This window comes from Rousettus aegyptiacus, unplaced genomic scaffold (genome assembly GCF_014176215.1).
Source record: "Rousettus aegyptiacus isolate mRouAeg1 unplaced genomic scaffold, mRouAeg1.p scaffold_m13_p_6, whole genome shotgun sequence".
In the NCBI taxonomy this organism is placed as follows: domain Eukaryota; kingdom Metazoa; phylum Chordata; class Mammalia; order Chiroptera; family Pteropodidae; genus Rousettus; species Rousettus aegyptiacus.
The window spans coordinates 23,247,455-23,266,014 of record NW_023416309.1 but is presented as its reverse complement, the minus strand read 5'-3'; the positions used below and the strand labels follow the sequence as shown (position 1 = coordinate 23,266,014).

Here is an 18,560-nt window from a genome sequence, read left to right as displayed (position 1 = left end):
ATCACTTATCTAAAAAAGGGAGGATGCAAATATATATAAAAATATATACCAAAAATGACCTATTATGCTAAAAACAAAGTAAACCATAAACTTTAATTGTTAAATAAAGGGAAAGAGAAGAAACAGGGTAGTAGGAAGATAAATAATGTACATAATTATATAATAAAATAAATTTTAAAGAAGGAATTCTTAAAAATGAAAACAAATAAATTTAAATGTAGGGCTACTTGGAGGCCTAATATATAGAGACTACATCAAATGACTTTAAAGTAAGTAATTTGTATGTGCCAAGTATAACATACAAAAACAAAAACAAAAAAATTAGGGGAAGAAAACATGTTTTACAATAATCATATTGTTGATTGTAATACTGGTAGTTATTTTGAGACTGTTAAGTGTATACAATCATGCATCACATAATAACGTTTTGGTCAACAACAAACCACACAGACATGGTAGGCCCATAAGATTATAATGCGGCTGAAAAATTCCTATCACCTAGTGACTTCATAGCTGTCATAACGCAGCATAACATATTACGCATGTGTTTGTGGTGATGCTAATGTAAACAAACCTAGTGTACCTCCAGTCCTGTAAAGGTATAGTACACAAAATTATGTACAGTACATAATATTTGATAATAATAATAAATGACCATGTTACTGGTTTATGTGTTTACTATACTATACTTTTTACCATTACTTCAGAGTGTACTTTGCTACTTACTAAAAAAAAAGTTTGCTGTAAAACGGTTTGCTGTGTTTTGCCGACAGCAGCCTTATACATCTGTGTTTACCATGTATCTTAATCCATCATTTTCTCACGTTTGATTTAATCTTGTGTTGTTTTGTACAGGAACATGCTGTATAGGCTTATAGCCTAGGAGTGGTAGGCTACACCACATAGCTTGTGTGTAGTAAGCTACCCTTACCTAAGTTTTGTATAAGCATACTCTATGATGTCTGCACAAAGACAAAATAGCCCAAGAATGCATTTCACAGAATGTATCGTCTTCGTTAAGTGGTGCGTGACTGTTTTATGAAATAAATCAAAAGAGTTATTACTTGGTAGTCTAGTCCAATAATTTCTGGGAACCTAGAAAACTAATTCTTAGTGAGTAAAAAAGACATACAGATGTTAGATAGAAGGAGACAAGTGAACTAATTTTGTATTTTGAAAACTTCCTGTATGAACTATATCAAAAGATAAACGAATAGTGACTATATGAATTTTTTCTTTATAGAAATATTTCTAATAAAAAATAACCTATTGATTTAGAAAAGAATGAATTCTACAATCACAATACAATTTTGCACTTTCTACATATTAATGGATCTGTGCATTTTTCCTCAATAAAGAGACAATCAAGCATTCATTATTTTGCCTCCACACAGAAGAACATACCGTTACCTATTAAGTTCTACCCCATCCCTACAAAAAAAATTTCTATGTGATAAAGCTTCTAAATCCAACTACCAATTTACAGGAAATAAAAGAATATATCCAATAATATCATAGGGATGTAGTCAGCAAACAAAGGACTTAGTTTCTTTAACAAATAATTGAAAGAAAAAAAAGCAGGAGAAACCAACAGATTAAAAGAGAGCCAAGAGACACATCAATCAATTCCAATGTATGAATCTGTTTAGGATCCTGATTCAAAAAAATAAAAAAATTTAAATTTTATGACATTTAAGAGACTACAGAAAATTTGAGCTTACTGGATATTTGATAATATTTAAGGAATTATTGTTGAAGTTTTAGGTATTATTTAAAATTTAAATGTTTTGGTTATATTAAGATTTATTTTTAAAAATTCTTATCCCTTGGAGATACAAGTGAAATATGTAGGGCTGAAATATTATGACACCTTTAATTTGCTACAAAATAATACAGGGGAGAGGGAAATGGGTGGGGTATAAATGAAACCAGAATAGCCATGCGTCTATAATTGTTAAGGCTGGGTGACAGGAAGATGAGAGTTCATTCTATGATTCTGACTAATTGTGCATATGTTTAAAATTTTGCACAATAAAAAACTAATCAAAGCTTTTGGTTTCTACCTCCAAATGGAAAATTTATTTTTGGTGAACATTTTCTAGTTATGAGCTCTTCTTCAAAACTAAGATGCTAGAGAATCTTTTTTTAAAAAAGTATATAATCTAATTTTATTATGAAATAGTTCAAAAATACCAAAAAGTATAAGAAATAATAAAAAGTTATGTATCTCAACTACTATAAAATATAAAGTAACAGAAAATGTTTCCCCAATTATCCTTTTCCCTCTGTCTACCACTCCCTACCCTTTCCAAAGATAAACACTATTTTGAATTCAGCGATGACAGTCCCACATGTGTAGCTAATCTTTAAAGATAGCTCTCCAATGAACAACACCTCTGGGTGTTCATACCCTTGTGTCACCCTTCGAATTGTGGTTTGCCCTGACACTTGCTCTCGATCAATAGTACATGGTGGAACTAATATTCTGCTACTTCTTAAACAAGTCATTTAAAAAGGCTTGAGATTTCACCTGGGTCTCTTGAAACATTTGCTCTTTGGTCACTCCATTATGCTACACAGTGAGAAGCCCAGACCTCATGGAGAGGCCAAGAGTAAATTGAGCTCTCAGCTGAAAGCCAGCATCAACATCAACCTTCAGCCACCTGAGGCAGTTAATCTTGGTGATCAAGTACAGCGGAGCCTTCAGATGACCCCAGCCCAGCTGCAGCCACTGTCTGCACAAGAAAGCCCGAGAGCTGAACCAAGTCCACCAAAAGAACCATAAGAAAAAGTTATTTTAAGTCACCAAGTTTATGAATGATTTTTACACAGCAATACTAATCAGAACACTACACCTTATACTTTTACTATCTATTTATAAAATAAAGTACTTTAAAGAACCAAATAGTCATAGTAAAAATATCTACTATTCATAGATACTTTTCTACTACTGCACTTGTCATAAAGATGAGATACCAGACCAAGGGTTCCCAAACAACAATACATGCATCAAATCTGTCTGGCTTTGTAGAGTAAAACATTTGTGATACAAGCTAAAAAATAGGGTCACAGTTTTAAATGATTGGTGGGGGGGGGGGGGGAGAACTACTTTATGATCCATGAAAATTATTTTAAATTCAATTTTAGGTGTCCATAATAAAACCTTATTGGAACACAGGCATACCCATTTGTTTATGTATCATCTATGTGCATTGTTTGGCTTTTTTTTGAGATAAAACAGCAGAGTTGAGTAGTTGTGACAGACCCTATGGGCCACAAAAAGTAAATGCTATCTAGCCCTTTGCAGAAAAAGTTTGCTGATCCTTACGATAAACTTACTTACTTACCAAAAGCATCCCATAGATCAGACAAACCCATTAATAGAGATGAAGAACAATATATATCGAGACCCAGAAACTGACCCACAGTAAACAAGGCAGAGACGAGCCTTTAAAAGGCCATCAAAAACAGAGTCTGGAAAGAGAAACAATCATTACCTTGCCACCAGATAAACTTACCGACAGATTTAAAAGAAAGATTGAAGGAAAAAAAATGGTTCTAAAATCATTCGAACTCCCTACCCTTGGGAAGATTATAGTTAAAATGGGTCCTAAGGAGTGTGTTAGTAGGCAGGGCCTGCTGCCAGAGTAGAACAACTTAAAATTGAAATGGGAAGTTAAAGGAAATGGAAAACAGGAGATAACATTGGAAATCAGTTATAAGTAGAAAACACATTTTAAACATGCTTTCTAAGTTATATAAAATTACGGCTGCATAAAGTACTTACGAAGGTGAATAAAAGAAGCCCTTAAGTTCCAATAATTTTCACACATTTATACCCATTATCTTCATATAATTGTAGTACAGACATTATCTTTAATGCCTGACTGTTGTTCACTATTAAAAGTTGACGGGAGCTCTTGCGAGGTTCAAGCAAAGCTCCAAATAGTGTTGGTTTTGAAATTTAATCTGTAGACCAATGAATCCCAAGGAAGTGAAGGATGTTGTACAAATTTAAAATAATAACAATAATGGGCAAAGACTAGAATACTATTATCTCCATTTTATTGAGGATTAGTAAAATTAAATAACTGTTCGGTCACAAAACTAACACATGGCAGAACCTGGTTTCAATCCCAGACAGCCTATGCTCTCAACCCCTACACCTTATTGCCTCTCAAAAAATTAATTTTGAATTGCCAAGTAAGTGTAAGACTAATAATATGAAGGTTGAATCAAAATCAAACATTGTGCTGTTAATAAGTTTTAGTCATTATACTAGGTAAATGTCAAGTACAGTATTTTTATCAATTCATTTTATATCGATATTAGTTTTATTTCTTTTTTTACAGTATCTCAATTTAATACCAGTTGGAAGAAGAAAATCACAGCTCCACAATGCATTTTAATCAGTGCTGACTGACTACTTAGCCTGCATAAATAGCAGCAATTAGCATATGCCTAAACTCTGAAAGAAGTTTGGTGTAATTACACAAAAAACAAGGATCCCAAAAAGAGCTTTTAGAGTAAAAGGAACTAAAAGTCAAAAAAAATAAATAAATAACCTCAGAAAAAGCAATAGATTCTGGTGGTGAAGTGAGATCTAAAGAATTTTAATAACGTTGTCCTCCTGACCTTTTCCAACAGAGAAACTCTACAAAGAGGAAGTACAAAGGTCATTTGAGGAAATGAATGTGAATGAAAGAAGGAATCCAGATGCGTCAAACAGTTATTATTCCACTCAGATTTCAAATTTATTTTAATTCAAAGAGGCAAGGGGGAATGTGTAGTTAATGACTAGACATGTATTTTCCCTACAAAATGTGGAAACACAAAACACTAAAGCACCCCTTGGCGCAAGCAGCACCTTACAAGTATATTGCACACAGGCCAAAGCTATCACCAGTGCTATCAGACAGTACAACGATTTTTCATCTCTTGTATCCTTAGTACCTTCCCAGTTTTGTTTTCTGCTAGAGGATCTTATTTACTGACCCTGCAGGAGTTTTAACACTACTTAGCTCTCCCTCATATTTGAGAGTGTAGTATGAATATATAATTGGTTTGATAAAACTTTAGGAGTTTGTGTATCATAAATGCATTTTTTTCTACAGATTTGTTTCTTCTCAAGACAGCCACAATTATAACCATTGATTCTGGTGGACAAATGTTCAGTTTTATTACACTTAATTAACAAAATCAAGTCAAACGGCTGGTAGGATATACAATAAATACTTAAAGTATAATAAACTCAGATCTGTAAACTAATTTGTACTTGTTACTCACTGAAATATTTTTAATATAATTTGACTATATACTTGAAACCAAAGCAAATTAAAACTGTTGTAGTAATGGAGAGACATAAACAAAGGCAATATTTATAGAAGTAAATATTCTAGAGTGTGAATATATATATACATAGTATGTGTTCATATATACATATTTATGTATGTTTCACACCTAATAATACATAAATGTGTTAATATGTATAAGTATTTCTTCACTACAAGTTCTAGGAGTTTGTGATTAATTTTAATGTGCCACTTTGCAAAACAAAGCAAAACAAAACAACAAAACCATAACTCCTAACCTTCCAGTCAGAATCACTATTAAATATGAACACACAACTTGGATCATGCAAAATCTAATTTTGGACTATAAAAGTTCTAATATGAAATTATTAGCAAGCTATAGTAAATTATTTTACTTTTGAAATCTGAATCATCCAAAGTCAATCCTCATGAGAAACCTTACATTTAAAAGAAGGTAATTTAGCCATTGACCTTAAAACCCAGGTTTTCACATTTCAATTGATTTAAGCGATTGCTTACCTTGGGTTCATATATTCACAAGTACGGTGCAGGTATGTAAAATTAAAGCCTCAATTCTAAACTTGCTAAAGTGATAAAAATCAAAAATCATTAAACAGAAATAATTCTAATCATTTTAATAATTGTTAGAATGAGACAGACTGCAGATACCATGACTTGGACCAACCTAAAAAGTTTTCCTGAAACTTAGGAGAGCACAACTCTGATAAATTTAGGCATGACTAGACATGTTTATAAAATTTAAAATGCCAACTAAATGATGTTCAAGTTGATTACACAATAATTTCTGTGAGTGTTATGATTTTTTAAAAGCTGGCAATTGGTACATTTTGCTGTTGGTGTTACCTTTCCCAGTCCTAAACTTCATCCCAGAAGTTGTATCATATTTAACCCTGACGTTGCCAAGCCCTGGTCATGTCCAGAATTCCAATAACCAACCACAGTTTAATTCTCCATCTGCCCCAAGTTCCTTGGCTGCTATCATACCTAGTAATCCAGCCTACTTACAAAGGAAACCCCTCTTAAGTCAAAACACAAAAGAAGACTATAATTCAGTGCATTCCATGTTTTTTTAGACTGCTAGAGGTATAACACCAAAGGTGGAAAAAACAAACTCCATGGGAAAGACTGGTCAAAACAGAAACCCACAGAAGAGAATGCATTTGAGATACGCCCTGAAGAATGGGTAGTACTGCAAAAGGCAGAGTCAGGCCAGAAACTGGACTTCGTAGTCAGAGATAACGACATGAGCAGGCACCACTGGGCAGACATTCCATCTTTCCTGATGGGAGTACAATTACAATGACTGGCAGCATGATTTAGAGCTTAACTGTCACAGACACTATTTTTAATGTTTTCTATGTGTCCAATCATGTAACGCTCACAGTGACACTACGAGGTAAATTATTATACCAATTTTATAGCTGAGGAAGTCTCAGTATACAGACAGTAATTTCCTCCCAAATGCAGGACTATTAAGAGGCAACACCAGTGGAAGACAGCCTGTAGGGGTGAAGTGGCTGAGTGGGTGGATAATGAAAAAGTGGGAAAAGCAATCGCACATTATCCCTCTAAGAAAGCCTATGGTTAGTTTAGCCATGGTCTTCTGAGTGACAGGATTACTTTTTATTTGGCCTATGCTTTCTGTACTTCCCATATTTTCCACAATGAATATACATGTTTATTCATCAAAAAAAAATTAGAATATGCATTTTTAAATGTTTGTAACTAAAGGAAAGAAACAGTGATAAGGGTGTAGCACAAGAAATACTGAGTCTCATCTGCAGCTCTCACGGCCAGCTCTCTGAGTCTACAATTTATACATCTAGGCACCTCCCTTCCTCTTTGTTCCATTAATTCCAGGTGATGCTGTATCAGTAGTAAAGAGTAGCACCAAGTCTACAGCCATGCCACCCAGAACATGCCTGATCTTATCTGATCTTGGAAGCTAAGCAAGGACGGGCCTGGTTAGTACTTGGATGGGAGACCACCTTGGAATACCGGGTACTGTAGACGTTTAAAAAAAAATAAAAAATAATAGCACCAAAAATTTAAGAACATGCAATCTTTTTAAAAAATTGGGGGCATTCAAGGTCTGTTGTTTTTTTCTTCTCTAGGAAGGTAGGACTGTGTGCTATATTTGCGACAGAAAAATGTGGCATCCAAGAGAGAAAAAAATTGATGACTATTAGAATAAGTTAATCTAAAAATAAATGCTAACAAAGTTATTTTTAAAATTCAATCCTTATGTGTAACAGAATGTCTAAATGTTAAAAATGGTATCCACCATTTATAAATAATCTTGCTGTGCATATGTGCCACTCACTGTACTATAGGACACACACGTAAACACATACAATATGGAGGCTTATGTGTGATGAATGTTACACTGCTGCATTTTATGAATGAATTTAACAGGTGAATAATTTCTCCAAAGTCAGTGAAATTGAAGGAAAGGGGCTTATAAATACTGAATCACTTAAGGAGAAAATTACTCTCTTTCCAATATTCTCTAAACCCTTATTATGTCAAGGAAAAACAGTTTAGTTCAGAGACTTTTAACACTTCAAAAAGTGCTAACTTTGTCTTTCAAATAAGAGAAACCAGTTCTTGGATTAAAGCCTTAAGCAAGCTATAGTATCTACCTAAAATTTGGAATATTGTTTTATTTTTATTATGATATTTATGTTTACTCTCTCTTTCAGGAAAGCCATAGTGATCTTCAATTTATGACAGTGATGTAAAGTTTCCTTTCTGAAAACATTAATTTATATTTGTAAAATGTCGATTTTAAGGATAATACTTAAATAAGGTGGGACAGGAACATAGCAAAAAATTCAAGGGTTCTGGGATCCCAGCCAGACTGCCTGGAATTACAGTTGAGCTCTGCCTCTTAATATCTGTGTGACCTTAATCAACTGCTCTAATCTTTCTAATCTTCAATGCCCTTATCCATAAAATGAGATCAGTAATTATACCCGTAGCAACATTGTTAGAATTAAATGAGTTAATATTATTAATGATCTTAAAATCACAGCTGGCACATAGCAAACTTTTAATAAATATGAAATTTTACCATTAAAATAAAAAGGAGGAAAATACAGCAAAAATAAATGAGTTATCTTTAAAAACTTCCTTGACAACCGCAGTCAGGAATTTAAATATCTAGATAATTACTTTATGTCTTTGGAAAGCACGTAAGACAGGAAAAGCAACATTCAAGGAACCCAGGAGAGGCAAAGAAAACAACGCACAACATATAGTCACTTAGTGGACCCTGCATTAAAAGTGTCCCTTAGAATAGGCGTTGCTGAAATTCTATGCAGAGAATGGTGACACAAAAAGAGATAACCATAACTTGGAAAACTTATTAAATAGTTCCATATCAGACGCTTACTTTTACCTTCTAATACTCCTTATCTATATAAAGAATAGTGAAAGTCACACCTTAGTGTTCCGGATCACATGGGCAGAAAAAAATACTTTTAAAAACGTAAACAGTTCTTTAAGATTCATCCGTCAATACTGACTGACATCTAGCTGCTAAGAGTAAAGACTTCATTCTTAGATAACAAATTCTAGTGAAGAGTCACCTTCATACTTACAGAATCACAGATGACTCTTCCATCAAACTAAGTCTTTTATGATAATTCCTCCTCTGATAAATTAGTCATGCTAAGAACTAAGTGAAAGTGATCATGGGACTTCCAGTTAATAGTCATACATGAAAAGAGCTTAGAAGCATCATTCTGGTCCTCACAGCAAGAGTAAAAGTTGCAAAAACTGAAAATCGACTACTTCTCTTTAATCCATCAGACAATTGATGTTACAGGATAAGTCAACACTCTGCAAATTGGAGAGACAGGAAAATAAAGAAACTCACATCTTACTAGGAGCAGAAGCCCAACTCAAGAGATAGTACCAGCAGAAACACTTAAGTTCTGATTGATGACTGCTGGAGGGTCAGTGTGGACCGTTTTGAGAGCTTAAAACTCTAGGGGTCCCAAGTCTTAGGAGGGCCCCCACCCTTTCATGAGTTTCACCTCCAGGAACCCACCAGGCTCTTAGGGTAAAGACTGAAGAAAAATCTTTTCATGTTTTGGCAGGGAGAGGGGACAAGTAGCAATTTGAAATATACCTGGCCTTCTGTTTGCCTTAACAAGTCTGTCCTCAATGGAAATTAATTTGCCAGAGCCTAACTCACATGGGTTTTACAAGAGCCCAACCTACCTAGGGAAAGGAAATACTCAAATCCAGCATGCCTAGGCTTTTTGTTTCACCTAAGCAGGGAAAGGAAGGATGAGAAACACTTTAAGATAACAGTTTAGGGAAACACTCACTAAAAGATTGAGACCTAATACATGCTAACTGCTCTTAAGACTCCTCTTAAGAAAGAGTCTCTAGAGAAACTCAAAGACAACAGAGAGGCAAATACAAGGACACTAGAGGAAATTGTAGCCTGTGACACCAGATACAGCAGACAGTAAACACGGCCTAATTTCCAGTAAATGAACACAAATCTCACAATGAGGTCCTATTATATGTTCCCTTTACCTGATACATCAAATCCAGCTATCGGAAAACAGTACGAGGAATACAAAAAAATTAAATCATGGTTTGAGGACACAGAATAAGCAAAAGAACCAGATTTAGATATGACAGCATCACTGGAATTATTAGATGGGGAACTTCCAACTTATTAATATACTCAGGACTCTAATGAAAAAGTGAAGAGTATGCAAGAACAGATTTGTAATATATGAAGAGATGTGGAAACTAAGAAAAAATCAAAAGGAAATATAAGAAATTAAAAACACCATAACAGAAATGAAGAATGCTTCTGATGGTATTATTAGTACACTGGACATGACAAAGAAAAAATCAGTGAGTTTGAAGATGTCAGTAGAAACTTCCTAAAATGAAATGAAAGGAGAAAAAAAAGCATGAAAGAAAAAGGAACATAATATTCAAAAACCGTGGGACAATTACAAAAGGTGTAACATATGTATAATGATACTGCCAGAAAGAGAAGAACAGAAAAATATTTGAAGAAATAATGGCCGAGGTTTTTTTCAAAAATTAATAGCACACACCAAACTACAGACCCAGGAAACTCGGTATCAAGTATGATAAATACCAAAATATCTATGCCTAGATGTACCATATTCAAATTGGAAAAAATCAAAATCAAAGATAAAAACCTTGATAGAAGCCAGAGGAAATAAACACCTTACCTAAAAAGGAACAAGCATTAGAATTACAGAATTACATCAATTTCTCTTCAGAAACCATGCAAGCAAAAAGAGAGTGGAATGAACTATTTAAAGTAACTAAAAGAAAAAAGCTACCAAACTAAAATTCTCTACCCAATGAAATTGTTCTTCAACAGGAATGAAAAATAACAACTTTCTCAGACCAAAAAAAAAGGAGAGAGGGCAGAGGGGAAGATGTTACCTGTAGGCCTGTACTGCAAAAAAAAAAGGTTAAAAGAAGTTCTTCGGAGAAAAGGAAAATGGTACAAGGTCAGAAGCTCAGATCTACAATTAAAAGGGGAGAGTATTAAACAAGGAATAAATTAAAGTAAAATAAAATTATTTATTTTTTTATGCTTAACATATAACAGATAAGAGTCTCCTCAATAACAACGCTTGTTCAATAATAATAGCAATAAAGTGGTGATTATAGCTTATGAATAAGTGAAATGAAGGACAACAATGTCATAAGAGAAGGATGAATTGGGGACACTATAAATTACTTACATCGCTTGTGTAGTAGATGGTGTTACTTAAAAGTAGACTTCGATTTGTTATAAATTGATATTACAAACTCTTAAAAAACCACTGAAAAGATTTTTTAAAGGAGCATAATTTATATGTTAAGAGAGGAGAGAAAATGGAATTATATAAAATGCTTAATTAAAACCAGAGAAGGCAAAAAAATAAAACACAAAACAGTGGAAAAATAAAACATGAAGGACAAAACAACAAATAGAAAACGAAAACATGGTAGATATTAACCCAGCTACATAAATAATTACTTTAAACATAAATGGTCTAAATACACAAAAGACAGAGACTGTCAGAATGCATTTAAAAAAAAAAAAAAAACAAAGACTCAGCTATATGTTGTCTACAAGAATCCTACTTTAACTATAAAGACACACATAGATTAAAAGTAAAAGGATGGATAAAGATATGTCATGCTAACATGAATCAAAAGAAAGCTAATATAGCAATATTAATTTCAGGAAAAGCCTGCTTCACAGCAAGAAAAAAATATCACAGATAAAAAGGAGCACTTCATAACAATTTAAAAGGTTAATATTCCAAAAAGACATAACAACTGTTAATGTGTATGTGCCTAACAACAAAATATCAAAATATGTAAAGCAAAAACTGTTAGAACTACAAAGAAAAATAGATGAAATAGATGTAGAAACTTCAACAGTCTTTTATCAGTAAACGACAGACCTAGCAAGCAGAAGATCAGTAAGGGCACAGATGAACTAAACAGCACCATTAAACAACTGAATCTAATTGCCACTTACAGAATACTTTATCCAACACCACCAGAATACACATTTTTCTATACTCACATGGAATATTTACCAAGATAGACCATTTTGAGCCATAAAGCACATCTTAACAAATTTAGACAAAAGCAGTCATACAATGTATGCTTTCAGAAATTGAATCAGTAATTAAAACCTTGATAAACATAATTTATAACCTTTCAAAATGGTTCACTGATGACATCTACAAACATTTGAGAAAAAAATACCAATTTTCTACAACTCTTCCAGAAAATATAAACAAAAGGAATATTTCTTAAAACCATGTTTTGAGGCCAGCATTACCCTAATACCAAAACCAGACATTACGAGAAAGAAAACTACAAATCAATATTTCTCATGAACATAGACATGAAAACTCTTAATGAAATATTAGCAAATCAAGTCCAACAATGCATAAAAATAATTATATATATCAAGCAAGTGAGCTCTATTCCAGCTATGCAAGGCTGGTTCAACTGTTGAAAACAATTAATGGGATCCATCACATTAATAAGTTAAAGAATCATCATCTGATCTTACCAATACATGCAGAAAAAGCATTTGACAATAGCCAACACTAATTCATGATAAAAAGTCAGCAAACTAAAAATAGAGAACTTCTTAGACTTAATTTTTAAAATCTGCAAAATACTTATAGTAAATATCATTCTTTATGGTAAGAAGTGGGTACCTTCTCCATAAGATCAGGAACAAGGCAAGGATATTCCTTCTCTCCGCTCCTAATCAAAATCACACTAGAACTCATAGCTACTGTCTTTGTACACGGATGACATTAATTGTTATGTAGAAAATTCCAAAAAACAAAGAATTGACCAAAAACAAAAAAAAAAAACCTCTTCAAACTAATAAGCGATTATAGCAAGGTTGTGGGATACAAAAGCAATTATACAAAAGTTAATTGCTTTCCTATATACCAGCAATGAACAATTGTCACTTGAAATTGAAAATACAACACCATTTACATTAGCACCAGGAAGGAAGGAAGGAAGGAAGGAAGGAGGGAGGGAGGGAGGGAGGGAAAAGGGAGAGAGGAAGGGAGGGAGGGGAAAGGGAGAGAGGAAGGAAGGAAGGAAGGAAGGAAGGAAGGAAGGAAGGAAGGGAAGGAAGAAAGGAACTAGGAAGGGAAGGGATGGCGGAGGGATCCCATGGAGGGGAGGAAGGGAGCGTGGAGAGTGAAGGAGGGAAGGAAGGAGGAATGCGCAAGGCTGGAAGGAGGAAGGGAGCAGGAAGGAGGCAGGAAGGAAGGACCAGGCAGGCGGGAGAGGAATGAGAGAGGAGGGAGGGAGGGAAAGGGAGAGAGAAGGGAGTGGGGAGGGGGGGCCTTTTTTTTTTGAAATGGAACGGTGATGAGCAGGGAGGGAGGAAAGGAAGGAAGGGAGGGAGGAGGGAGGGAGGAAGGGAGGAGGAAGGAAGGAAGGAAGGAAGGAAGGAAGGAAGGAAGGAAGGGAGGGAGGGAGGAGGGGAGGGAAGGAGAGAGGAAGGGAGGGAGGGGAAAGGGAGAGAGGAAGGGAGGGAGGGGAAAGGGAGAGAGGAAGGAAAGGGAAGGAAGGAAGGAAGGAAGGAAGGAAGGAAGGAAGGAAGGGAGGGAGGAAGGGAGGAAGGGAGGAAGGGAGGAAGGGAAGGAGGGAGGGAGGGAGGGAGGGAGGGAGGGAGGGAGGAAGGGAGGGAGGGAGGAAGGGAGAGAGGAAGGGGAGGAAGGAAGGAAGGGAGGGAGGGAGAGAGAGGAAGGGAGGGAGGGGAAAGGGAGAGAGGAAGGGAGGAAGGAAGGAAGGGAGGGAGGGAGGGAGGGAGGGAGGAAGGGAGGAAGGGAGGAAGGGAAGGAGGGAGGGAGGGAGGAAGGGAGGGAGGGAGGGAGGGAGGAAGGGAGAGAGGAAGGGAGGAAGGAAGGAAGGGAGGGAGGGAGAGAGGAAGGGAGGGAGGGGAAAGGGAGAGAGGAAGGGAGGAAGGAAGGGAGGGAGGGAGGGAGGGAGGAAGGGAGGAAGGGAGGAAGGGAGGTTGGTTGGTTGGTTGAGAGGGAGGGAGATGGAAGGATTGATTTAGCTACAAACCTAACAAAGATTTTATGGGATATATACAAAGAAACAACAAACCTCTAATGAAAGAAATCAAAGAAGATCTCAATAAATGGAGAAATGTTCCACATTCATGGACAAGAAAACAGTGTTATTGAGATGGCAATTCTTCAAACTTAGAGATTCAAAACAATTTCAATCAAAAACCCAGCAATTTATTTTGTAGATATCACAAACTGATTCTTAAGTTTATATAGCTAGACAAAAGACCCAGAATAACCAACACGGTATTGGTCAGAGGACTGATACTACCTGACTTGAAGACTTACTATAAAAGTACAGTAATCAAGACACTGTGATACTGGTAAAAGAATAGACAGATTAATGGAACAGAACAGAGAGGCCAGAAATAGACTCACACATATTCAAATGATCTTTAACAAAGAAGCAAAAGTAATTTAATGAAGACAGGATACTCTTTTTAACAAATGATCTTGGAAAACTGAACAACCACGCACAAAAACATGAATCTAGATACATATCTTACACCTTTTGCAAAAAATTAACTCAAGATAGATCATAGTCCTATTTATAAAATGTAAAATTATAAAACTTCTAGCAGATAACATAGGAGAAAATCCAGGTGTTCTTGTGTTTGATGATGAGTTTTAGATATAATACCCAAGGCACAAACCATGAAATAAAAGTTCAAGTTGTACTACATTAAAATTTAAAACTTTTGCTCTGTGAAGAACATTTTTAAAAAAATAAAGGACAAGCCATGGACTCAGAGAGAATATTTGCAAATGACATATCTAATAAAGGATTTGTATCCAAACTCTTAAAACTAAGAAATAAGGAAAAAAAAAAAAACAACCCAATTAAAAAATGGGCAAATGATATGAACAGGCACTTCAGCAAAGAAGATATACAGATGGCAAATAAGCATATGAAACAAGATGATCAACATAAATGAGAAACCACCGCACATCTATAAGAATGGCTAAAATCCAAAATGTTGACTACAAGTGCTAACAAGGATGTGGAGCAACAGGAACTCTCATACACTGCTGGTGGGAATGAAAAATGGTACAACCACTTTGGAAGGCAGCTGGTAGTTTCTTATAAAGCTAAATATAGTCTTACCATATGATCCAGCAACTGTACTCCTTGGTATTTGCTCAAATAAGTTAAAAGCAATATCTACACAAAAATCTACATATGAGTATTTACAGCTAATTTATTTATAATTGCCAAAACTTGGAAGCAACCAAGTTGTTCTTCAGTAGGGGAATAGATAAATAAATCAGATAAATAAATAATGAATAAAATGGATAAATAAATAATGGGTAAAAAAAGTACAATAGAACATCATTCAGCACTAAAAACAAATGAGCTATTAAGGCATGAAAAGACATGGAGAAACCTTACATGCATACTGTTAAGTGAAAAAAAGCCAATCTGAAAAGGCTAATTACTGTTTGATTTCAACTATATGACATTCTGAAAAAGGCAAAGACAGTAAAAAAAAAAATAGTGGTTTCCAGGGAGTTGGAGGAAGAGAGAGGGATTAACAAGTGAAACACAGAGGATATGGACATTATACGTTTGTCGAAACCCATAGAAGTGAGCTACGCAAAAAGTAAACACAAATATACACTATGGGTTTTAGTGAATATTTATGTATCAATATTTATTCATAGATAACAACAAATGTACCATGATAATGCAAGATAATAACAGGGGAAACTATGTGGAGGGTTTGGGGAGGGAATGGTATACAAGAGGTCTTTGTACTGTGTACTCCATTTTTCTGTAAACCTAAAACTGCTCTAGAAAATGGTCTATTGATTTTTTTTTATTTGGTACTTGAGTAAAGATGGTATTTTGTCATTTTAAATCAGTACCCAGCAGAGTGTCTGACACAAAGAGGTACATTAGTGTCAGATAAATTAAAGGTATAAAGCATAAAGGCATGCAAACTCTGAAAACGTGCAGTGTGTGGAGGGAGAGACACAACTTCAAGAAGCTTTTACAAAGGAGATGATATTCAAAAGATGGGCATAAAGTACAAGAGACGTTTCCTGGGTAGATAAGGGTGGGGGGGGGTGGTGATTATATACAGAGAGAACAATTTGAACAAAAGCACAGAGACAAGGAGGGGGGAGGTGTGTTTTGGTAACTCAAGAGGGTAAAATCTGGGGACTTTTTGTTTGGATTTCCTCCTAAAGCCAGAATAGTTATTTTAGACACTACAATTAAATAACTATGTTGACAGTTTACAAAATTTATTCTTAAAAGGTAGGTTTGGTATACTTGCAACTCTGTTCCAGTATGAATGTTATACTTGTTTCCATGATATTTATTTTTTTAAAAAAAATCAAGCTTCACAATGGCTTTGGCCGAAAGACATTAAGGTTCTTTTGAAACCTGAGGACCATGCTGACCAAATTAGCTTGGCTCCATTCCTTAACAAAGACTATGTCTAATACAAGAAAAACCAGAAAGGTGTATGTACAAATTAAAATAAATCTAACCATAACATTAGAAAATTGTTTTTCAGATGGTGAGTTAAAAATGTCATATTCTTCTCTGAAGAACCATAAATGATTACTATATATAATACATATTCATATATTGAAGTTTTTTCTTGTGTACCTATTAAAGACATGAATATGACATGAAAATGATAATCTCTACAAAGAAGCATTAACACTATATCCCTCGAAATTTTTATTTTAACACTGAAGTCTTAGAAAGTTGGAAAATGTAATTCTAAGTACAGAATTCAATAATTTTCTTGCCATCTTTAAGAAAAACTGAGTAAGGGAAAACAAAAAAAAAGTGAAAAAGTGATGGCTGAAACCCTAAGTATAGCTTTTCATAAAGCAAGCATTTGGAGAAACAACTTTGTATTGCCAAAGTAAACATGTGACTAAATATTGCTAAGGAAGAAAATTTCAAACATAGTAAGGACAATTCTTTGGATCTCTGATCAGGAAAATAAGTCTCAACCTTCCACTCAAGTCATGGACCACCCTCTGTATTTTCTCACAATTTCACATTCACCAATATAAAAGGGAAAGCTTTTAGAATGGAGATTTCCATGCTGAATCTCTATTTAATAACATTACACAACTGCTACCAGAAGCACAAGTACAATGGTAATATGAGTAGCTGAGCTCCTAGGACAAATAAAAAGATCAGAGACCAACAATACCGTCCTACCCAGCAAGTGATTTATAAGGGCTTCAGGTATTAGTCTCCACACATTATTTCTTGAGCATCTTTTTTTAAAGCTAGTATTCCATATTTTACTTTTACATTGATCAAAAAGTTACAATCACAAAGTAAAACAAGGTTGGACTAGTTCCCACCAATCGCAGTGGCAAACATAAAAAAAGTGGTAATACTGCACTCTGGGGCGTTCAGGAAGTGGACCTTCTTGTACACTGTTGGAGAGATATATATTGATATAACCTATCATTTGAAGAAAGATTTGACTATCACAAAAATAAAACATATAAAAATATTCCACATCTTTTGTGCATGTTCCACTTCCGGCAACACATTATATGCCCTACATGAGTCCTGGAAGTGAGGAGTTATTGATCTCCGTCTTTAAGGTAGTGAAAAAGAGTCTAGTGTAGCCACAGTTCCAGAGTGCCACCTTCATCTGGGAACAGCCTGGTCCTTTGACCACTGTGTGCCTTGTTATAAAAAAAGGTTCAGAAGCATAGTGACTGATATCTTCATATTGAAAATGTATTTCTTATACAATAAGAATTACACACACACACACACACACACACACACACACACACACACACAAAAGCCTTTAAATATAACGATAAAAAGAATTTACCATGAACCAAGAACTGAGCTTTATAATTTAGTACCTGCAACAACCTTATGGTAGATTGCTACTATTTATTATACCCATTTTCCAGATTAAAAAAACTAAGATACAAGTCAATCAGCTCTAGGGATAGAAATTCAGATTTGTCTGTATTTTGCAATTTTTAAAACTTCCTGTTTTCCTGATGCCTCAACATCCCCACAAACACAGGCTGTGAATATCTGGCCCAGGCACACCGGTATGATTACATTGGTCCCGACCACAAGTTCCCCCTCTTGGCCTCTCCTGACTGTGACCTAGTGACATTCAAACACACGTGTGGTCCACTCTTGGCTTTAGCTTGTGTACTCCACCCTGGTCCTTCCCACATGTCCCTCTGTACGTCGTGCTGTACCCCACTCTTCCAGGACCTATAAATGTAATACACCTCTTTCACTCTTATTGGCTTCTCTGTGGTGTTATTTTACACCAGAGCACAATTGATTATCAAAGAATACCTACTTTTAAGTTACATAATTATTCTGCACAACCCAGTCTGACTCTTAAAGCCCTTTACCTTCATCACTGCTCTATGGAAAATATCTGCAATGAATAGTTGGAAAGAAAGTTACCAAGGGGTTAAGAGATTGACATCAAATGAGTGGAATCTGCAAAACTCTTCAAAGTGGAAGAGAGGGATGTAGGTTTGTTTGGTATGTACTTAACCATGTTTCTGATTTTTCAGAATGAATTACATTTGCTTTTATAATTAAAAAAAAAGTTACTTTATGAAATTTAAACTTTAA

The 18,560-nt window shown here is 35.0% G+C and overlaps 1 protein-coding gene and 1 pseudogene across 1 annotated transcript in view; one reads left to right on the top strand and one right to left on the bottom strand.

Annotated features, from left to right (window-relative positions):
* The window catches only part of ANK3 (ankyrin 3), a 567,956-nt gene that overhangs the window by 534,641 nt on the left and 14,755 nt on the right, over positions 1-18,560 (bottom strand). The window lies entirely within an intron of this gene.
* Positions 7,228-7,346, top strand: LOC118604662 (annotated as a pseudogene).